The sequence below is a fragment of the Danio rerio genome, chromosome 20 (assembly GCF_052040795.2).
Source record: "Danio rerio strain M-AB ecotype USA chromosome 20, GRCz13ab, whole genome shotgun sequence".
Lineage (NCBI taxonomy): Eukaryota > Metazoa > Chordata > Actinopteri > Cypriniformes > Danionidae > Danio > Danio rerio.
This window is the reverse complement of record NC_141040.1, coordinates 15681858-15690853: the sequence shown is the minus strand read 5'-3', so window position 1 is coordinate 15690853 and position 8996 is coordinate 15681858.

Below are 8996 nucleotides of genomic sequence, written 5' to 3'. Positions count from 1 at the left end.
AATCAAACCTAATATTGACGTCTTATGACGTTGTGTGCGTGCTGGGCAATAACTAAATGCACTACAGAATCTTACGTTTACACACACATGCACAAATTACATGTAATCGCATCAGCTTTATACAGCGTAATACTCCCTACTTACTACTCACTACTCTTGAGTACTTTTGAAAGGGCTACTTTTTACTCATACTCTAAGTAATATTTACAACAGATAGTTTTACTCTACTCACACTACATTTTTAAGCAAGTAGTGGTACTTTTACTTGAGTACAATTTTTCAGTACTCTTTCCACCACTGAGAAGATGCCTTTCTAATCAACAAAATCCTTGGAAAATTTTACATACATAAATCAAAATATTTGAAGGTGAAACTAATTTTTTGTGCTTTTTATAATGAGATTATATATATATATATATATATATATATATATATATATATATATATATATATATATATATATATATATATATATATAATTCCTTAAGATAATGAAAACAAAAAGTGCAATTATTCTTCTATCTTTGATAGAAAAATATAAATTACAGGAAAGTCTGGCTGCAGAGTTGCACTTGCACCTTCAGGCTTGCACTCTCGGGCTTGCACACTCAGGCACCCACGCTCCCTCGCTTCACCTATCAGGTCTAAATAGACACACAAAGTATTTTTCCACAGTTATGAATAAAAAAACACCAGACAAATTAGAATTTTTGTTTTTATTTTAAACATTTCAAGGAGTTGTGAACAGATACACATTATGGACTTACAGCAATGATTGTTGAACAACTTGGGAAACTATTTTTTATTCAGCAGGTCCTAGGACGATTGCAAACAAGAATGCAGAAGTCGATGCAAGTGACCTGGCAGGAGAGTGCAGGACTCGTTTGCATGATATCATAATTTAAACTTTAGTTGATGTGTAATGTAGCTGTGTGAACATAAACAGCATCTCTAATTGTAAGGCGCTCAAAGTTCAATGCAAAGGGAGACTTTGTTTTTTTACAGAGTTAGCTTAGCAAAGCCTACAATTAACAAATTTTGGGGACTACAAAACAAATTACTTCTGGGCCTGTAAGCCCGTGAGCCACAAAAACAATTTGGTTACCAACATATTTTTGGTTGTTCTGCACCTTTATTTAATTGTATAAGGAAAACATGAAATAACATTTAATGAACATAACTTTGTGCTTAGCCAAAACATAATAAACTGGAATAAAAAGTAAATAATTCATGAAATAAAAGACTGGTGAACAGCCAAAATTATTTCAATGTCAGGGTAATTGTTAGCTTTAGACGGATTCAGTATTGGGCATCTGCCATCGCCTGGAGGTCACTAATCTCAGAATTATATATATATATATATATATATATATATATATATATATATATATATATATATATATATATATATATATATATATATATATATATTTTTTTTTTTTTTTTTTTTTAATTTTTATTTTTTTATTTTTTTTAAATATGCACTGTATAAATAAACCACAGATTAAAGTTTTAAACAACAAATAATTAGCGCCATCACCGCCTGGAGGTCATAGATCTCCGCTATCAGCAAAACACACCTAAAGTTACACACAATCTTTACAAACAAACCACAGATTTGAGTTTTAAAGAACGACATTCTCACATGAAAATCTGTTAAAAGGTCATTTCAAGACATATAAAAAGCAATATTTATAATATTATGTGCCTTTTCTCATCCACCATTACAACTTTCTGCATCTTGGTGCAAAATGAATTGCAACATTACCCTTAAAAACTGCTGAGATATAGCGCCACCAATTGTGCCAAGAGTGCAATGGTACATGGCTGTTTTTGCATTGCTGTATTGCAATTTATGGCAAGTTCAGAGGACAACAACCTAAAAACGGTGCAGTAATTTGGCATGACTCTGGGTTTGCTGAGAGATGGAAACATTGTCCACAAAACCCCAGGGAGATATTCAACGCACCCTTAAAGACTACTGAGATATAGCACCACTAATTGTGCCAGGAGTTCAATGGTGCATAGCTGTATTGCGATTTATGGCAAGTTCAGAGGTCAATAAACTCAAAATGGTGTAATTTGGTATAAATCTGGGTTGGGTAATAGAAGGGAACATTGTCTACGAGACCCAACTGAGATATTTAATGCACCCTCAAAGACTGCTGAGATATAATGCCACCAATCATGCGAGGAGTGCAATGGTACATAGCTGTATTGCGATGTATGGCAAGTTCAGAGGTCAATAACTTAAAATTGGCAGAGTAAATTAGAATGAATCTGGGGACAAGATGCAATCTCAGACCGGTGCAATCTCAGCTGTGCATGCGCATTCAGGGTGATGCAATCTTACCCAGATTTGCACAATCAGACAGCATTCAACTGTTCAATATTGAATCTCTAAAGCTTATTAATAATAATAATAATAATAATAATAATAAGTTTCTTTAAGCTGGTAATCTTTTTTCTAAATGATAGAGGCATAGTAAAGTTTTTTTCTTCTCTTTCCTAATCTTTTGTTGTTGTATTTTCTCTTCAATGCAGCGATGTTATTGTTCTTGTATTTAAAAAAAAAATTGTAATAATAAAAAGGCTGGCACTCAACTGCACATGTGCACACATTTGTTCCACCACACATCCTAGCTCTCCGTGAGACAGATACTTTAAGTGCACGCAAAATTCAAGAAAACTGTAAGTATATTAATTCCATTCGCATTGTTATTAAATGTGTTATTTTTAATTGTTAGGTGAATGTTATTAAAAACGCACACATGCCCCACAATGCCATCCATGTGTTTTAAGATAAAGTAAACAGTTGAGCAACTGCTAGCATGTTGCCAGTAAATTCACTTTATTTGTACGATTAAGTAGGGCAACACTTACAGGAAGATTGTTAACCTTAGTTCATACATTAGTTTACATGAATTTACCATGAACAACACATCTGATGTGTTAATTAATCATTGTTAATGTTAACTAAACATATGGTAATGCATTAGTTAAAAAGTGTAAGGTGAACAATTTTGTTTAGCGTAATCTATGTTCCCCTTCATGGGAACTACGATGTGTGTCTTACAGACTACAGGAGATCACTAGACGACCAATAACGTTCGAGTTTACAGAAGTAACCCTTCGTTCCCCGAGGAGGGGAACGGGAGTGCCATAGAGTGGATTGATTGAAATCCACAAATGGGAGGATTCGGATCAGAAGCCGCTTGTCTGGAGAGTATTGAACGGGCCAATGAATGAAAATTAATTGGCAAAGTAAGCTTGCGCAGGTGTGCTGCATTGCCAATTATCCCAGCATATAAGCACACCTGAAGCGAGCAAACGCCATTCTTTTAAGCTAAAGAGACTTTCAAACAGCTAAGGGACAGTCATTATGGCGAAGGAGTATGGCACTTCCGTTCCCCTCCTCGGGGAACGAAGGGTTACTTCTGTAACCTCGAACGTTCCCCTTTCGGTTGGGGAACATTAGTGCCATAGAGTGGATTGATTGAAATCCACGAATGGGAGAAGTATGGAAAGCGCCATAATGACTGCATCTTACCAACGCCCCCGATGAGGGGATAGTCAAGCAAGCGTAACGCACCCACATCATGCGAGGCGCGGTCCTCCAACGTGTCCCTGGCCCTAATTTATCCTACTTCAACAGAAGTCTTACGGATTTAGATATATTTTTTGGGAAGTTGTGAGCATCTAGATAATTCTAGGAAAATACGACAGTACGTTGGGAAGCGTGCAATCCCGATAGGGAGGACGCTGCGGAGGCCATCCGTTACCCAAGGGGGGATAGATGGCAGAATTTACATATGGACTAGCCCTAAAAAAGGGGGAGTACGCATAGCAAAAGAGTGGTTAGCGGAGAGGGAAGACACGGGTCCGTGTCTATGGCGGAATAAGCATATGGGATCGCCTAGTGGGGATCACGCATAGCAGGCACCTATACCCAAAACGCGGGCTGACCAGCGGGCAGACCTACAACGTAGTGGGCCAGCAAGTGACTCCTCCGCTGAGTCAGTGCTGGGGCAACGGAGGAATCTGCAGGGCTCACCTGACGGGGAACTTTACTAACAGATAAAAGGGAGCACGTTTCTCCGTGTTATGGAAAATGGCGTAGCAAGCGTGTCTCAACACCCTACCGAGTTGTTTCCTCAATCACCAAAGGGTTACCTAATACCCTTGAGGAAACCGGCTCCACTCGCAAATTGTAAAACCTTGCAAATGTGTTGGGTGTCGCCCAGCCCGCAGCTCTACAGATGTCTGTTAGAGAGGCGCCGCGTGCCCGCGCCCAAGAGGATGCAACGCTCAGAGTGGAGTGTGCACGCACTCCCGGGGGACACGGCTGACCTCGACTCGAATAAGCGAGTGAAATGGCATCCACAATCCAGTGGGATAATCTTTGTTTCAATACGGCACTTCCCTGCTGCCGACCGCCATAACAGACAAAGATCTGCTCAGATGATCTAAAATTCTGAGTACGGTCCGCATAAATGCGCAGAGCGCGAACTGGACAAAGTAAAGAAAGGGCTGGGTCTGCCTCCTCCGGGGGCAGTGCTTGCAGGCTCACTACCTGATCTCTAAAGGGGGTGGTAGGAACCTTGGGCACATAACCCTGGCGGGGTCTCAGGATGACGTGAGAGTAATCCGGCCCGAATTCCAGGCACGAGTCACTGACCGAAAATGCCTCCAGGTCCCCGACCCTCTTGATGGAGGCCAACGCAACCAGCAGAGCTGTCTTCAGGGACCGAAATCTTAGAGATACTGACTCGAGTGGCTCAAAGGGATGTGCTCGCAAACTCGTGAGAATGAGGGCGAGATCCCAAGAGGGCATGAGAGGGGGGCGAGATGGATTAATTCGCCTAGCACCCCTAAGGAACCGAATGATGAGGTTATGCTTTCCCACGGCGCCGCCAGCTACCGCGTTATGATAAGCGGAGATGTCGGTCACGTAAACCTTGAGAGTGGAGGGCAACAGCCTGCTGTCCAACTTCTCTTGAAGGAAAGAGAGCACAACACTAATCTGGCAGTTTCGGGGGTCTTCTCTGCGAGAGATGCACTATTCAGTGAATAGACTCCACTTCAGGGCGTAGGCGCGCCTCGTGGAGGGGGCTCTAGCCTGAGTGATGGTATTAACTCCCGCAGTCGGTAGGTTACCTAAGTCTTCCTCGCATCTAAGGACCACACGTGGAGGTTCCAAAGATCGGGGCGAGGGTGCCAGATGGTGCCCTGTCCCTGAGAGTAGGTCCTCTCTCAAAGGGATCCGCCAGGGGAGGGCCGTCGCGAGGAGTGAGAGCTCTGATATCCAGGTCCAGTTGGGCCAAAGGGGCGCAACTAGCAGAACCTGTTCCTCGTCCTCCCTGACCTTGCACAGTAACTGCGCGAGCAGGCTCACTGGGGAAAACGCATACTTGCGCATACCCCGAGGCCAGCTGTGGGCCAGTGCATCCGTGCCGAGAGAGCCCTCGGTCAGGGAAAAAAACAACTGGCAATGAGCGTTCTCGGGGAAAGCAAACAGATCGATCTGGGCCTCCCCGAATCGCGCCCATATCAGCTGAACAGACTCGGGGTGGAGTCTCCATTCTCCAGGGCGTAACAGCTGTCGTGAGAGCGCATCGGCTGCACGATTGAGCGTGCCTGGAATGTGAATGGCGCACAGCGATTTCAGCCGCGGGTGACTCCAGAGGAGCAGACGGCGGGCGAGCTGAGACATGCGGCGAGAGCGCATACCCCCCAAGCGGTTGATATACGCCGCCGCCGCCGTACTGTCCGTCCTGACCAGCACGTGTTGCCGCTCCAGCACCGGTAAAAAGCGGTGGAGAGCGAGGAACACTGCCAACAGCTCTAGGCGATTGATATGCCAATGCAGCTGGGTGCCTTTCCACAGGCCCGCAGCCGCATGCCCGCGACACATGGCCCCCCAACCCGTGTTGGAAGCATATGTTGAAACAACAATATGGCTGGATGCCTGTCCTAGAGGCACACCGGCCTGTAGGAACGAGGGGTCGTTCCAAGGGTTGAGGGCGCGGCGACACAGCGCAGTAACAGAGACCCGGTGTGTGCCCGCGTGCCATGCGCGTCTTGGGACCCGATCGTGAAGCCAGTGCTAAAGTGGTCTCATATGGAGCAATCCGAGCGGCGTGACAGCGGCTGCGGATGCCATATGCCCCAGGAGCCTCTGAAGGAACTTCAGTGGGACCACTAGTTTGCTGTCGAGCTCCCTCAGACTGTTCAGCAACAGGCGAGCGCGTTTCTCGGAGAGGTGCGCTACCATGGTGATCGAGTCCAGCTCCCTCCCGAGAAAAGAGATCCTCACCACGGGAGCGAGTTTGCTCTTTTCTCGGTTGACCTGAAGCCCCAGTAGGCGGAGATGCCGAAGCACCTTGTCCCTGTGCACAATCAATTGCTCCCGCGAGTGGGCTAAAATCAGCCAGTCGTCGAGATAATTGAGTATGCGGATGCCCGCGAGCCGAAGGGGCGCTAAGGCACCCTCTGCGAGTTTGGTGAAGACCCGTGGAGACAGAGAGAGCCCGAAGGGGAGGACCTTGTACTGCCACGCTCGACCCTCGAATGCAAACCGCAGAAATTGGCGGTGGCGTGGAAGAATGGAGACATGAAAATACGCATCCTTCAGGTCTATGGCTGCAAACCAATCCCGAGGACGAACGCATTGGAGAATGTGCCTCTGCGTGAGCATTCTGAACGGCAGCTTGTGCAGACAGCGGTTCAAAACGCGCAGATCTAGGATTGGTCGTGATCCACCGCTCTTTTTGGGTACGATGAAGTATGGGCTGTAAAACCCACTCTCCATCTTGGCTGGAGGAACTGGCTCGATTGCACCCTTCGCCAGGAGGGCAGCAATCTCCTCTCGCAAGACAGGGGCGGACAGGGGGTTGACCCTGGAGAAATACACGCCTGTGAACTTGGGGGGCTGTTTCGCGAACTAAATCGCGTAACCGAGTCTGATTGTGCGTATGAGCCGCTGCGAGGGGCTGGCCCGTGCTAATCAGGCAGGCAGAGCCCTCGCTAATGGAGTCATCGCTAACGTCAATCGCTGACGTACCAGCGGTGGGGCAGCACGGAGTGGGTGTGCTGATCCGGGAAGCACGAGGGTCCCGCGGAAGAGCTGGAGGAGAGTGATTCGCTCTGGCTCCGCACCCTGGCTCCGGAGAGGAGGCTGGAGGGCTGAGGGAAGGGAGACCGTCCCCCCAGCGCTCGTGAGCCACTGGCGAAGCATGTAGAATCTGCGAGCCGGAAGGCAGCGCGTCCCGGACTGGCAGAATTCGTGCTGTCACATCCGGGGAAGGGGAAAAGTGCTTTTTGATTGATGTTTTGGTGGCACTGAAAAGTACCGTTGTAATCGGGGCCCTGCCCTCCAGCGGGGAAAGAGCAAGTTTCCTCTTCTCCGGATGGCCTGTCTCAGGGACGCTTCGCGGTCCGTTTGCTGGACTTAACGGCGCTCTGGGCAGGGGGGGCTGCCTGCTTTCGAGGTGTACACCGCGCCTGCTTGGCCACCTGCAAAAACTAAATTAAATAAGTACACAAATAAATAAATAAATAAATAAGTAAATAAATTGAAATTTCCATGCATAAATAATATATAAGTAATGAATAGTGTGGACAGATAAATAAATAAATTACACAAACGTAGGGGGATAGGAAAATGCTGAACTGAAAGTTGCTTTTTTATTTTTTTTATTTTTAAATCTTTAAATGACAAAATCTGTTAAAAATGTTTTATGTTGAATTAATTATAAATGGTTATACATTCATTTATTCATTCATTTTCCTTCGGTTTAGTCCCTTTATTCATCAGGGGTTGTCACAGTGGAATGAACCACCAACTATTATAGCATGTTTTCACTGCTGATAACGGCTATACAATTGAAGACAAAATATTGATCTCTCTTGTGAAATTTAAATTATTTAGCAAATATTTACGTTTAACAGAGCAAGGACATTTTTCCACAGTATTTCCTATTTTATATTTCTTGTGGGGGGAAACAAGCTATTTATTTAGTTTGGGTGGGGAAAACAAAGTATTTTCATAAACAATTTAAAATCGCTCTGGACAATAGTATTATTTTTTTTCCTTGATTGTCTACAATACAACTAAAAAAATTAGTTTTAAATCAGTTTCAAAATTTTTTAAAAATAACTTTAAGGTCAATATTATCAGCCCCCTTAAAAAATAAAATGTTTTGATTGGTTATAACAAACCACTTTTTAGTAACTTTCATTATTTTCTAACTAGTTAACCTATTTAACTTAGTTACGTCTTTAAATTGCACTTAAAGCTGAACACTAGTGTCTTGCAAAGTAGAAGAAAAATTTGATTGTCACAATGACAAAGACAAAAGAAACAAGTTATTAAAACTATTATGTTGAAATATTGTGTATATTTGTATCATGAACATTGTTGATAATATGGTGTTTATTGGCTGTAGTCAAATGCTACATTTTTGACACTGTCGTCAAATCAATTGTAGTCTTGATTTTTTTCAGGCTTTAAAAAAGAAGGTGAATATTAACAGTTACTCAACCATTTAACCTGTACTTTGATAAAAATAAGAGAAGGCATCAAAATAAAACATGAAAGGAATGATGATGATGACGATGCTTTACTTTTTGGCCTAAAGAAAGGTAATGTTACGGCTTTACACCTTACAGCAGATCACAAGTACATCATAAAAATACAAGCAGTAAAAATAACGATCAGCATAATATTATACCAGCAAATCATTAAAAGCCATCCTAAACAAAATGTTTTTATCTGAGAATTAAAACTGGAAATAGAGTCTATCTGGCGAATGTGCAAAGGCAGGGAATTCTATAACTTTGGTGCTGTACAACTACGCTCTGCCACCAAATGACTTCATCTTAAAGGGCACATATAGTGAAAAATCTACTTTTCAAGCTGTTTGGACAAACATGTGTGTAGAAATAGTGTATAGAACGTCATACTGGGGTGATATAAACAGACAGTCCTTTTTTTT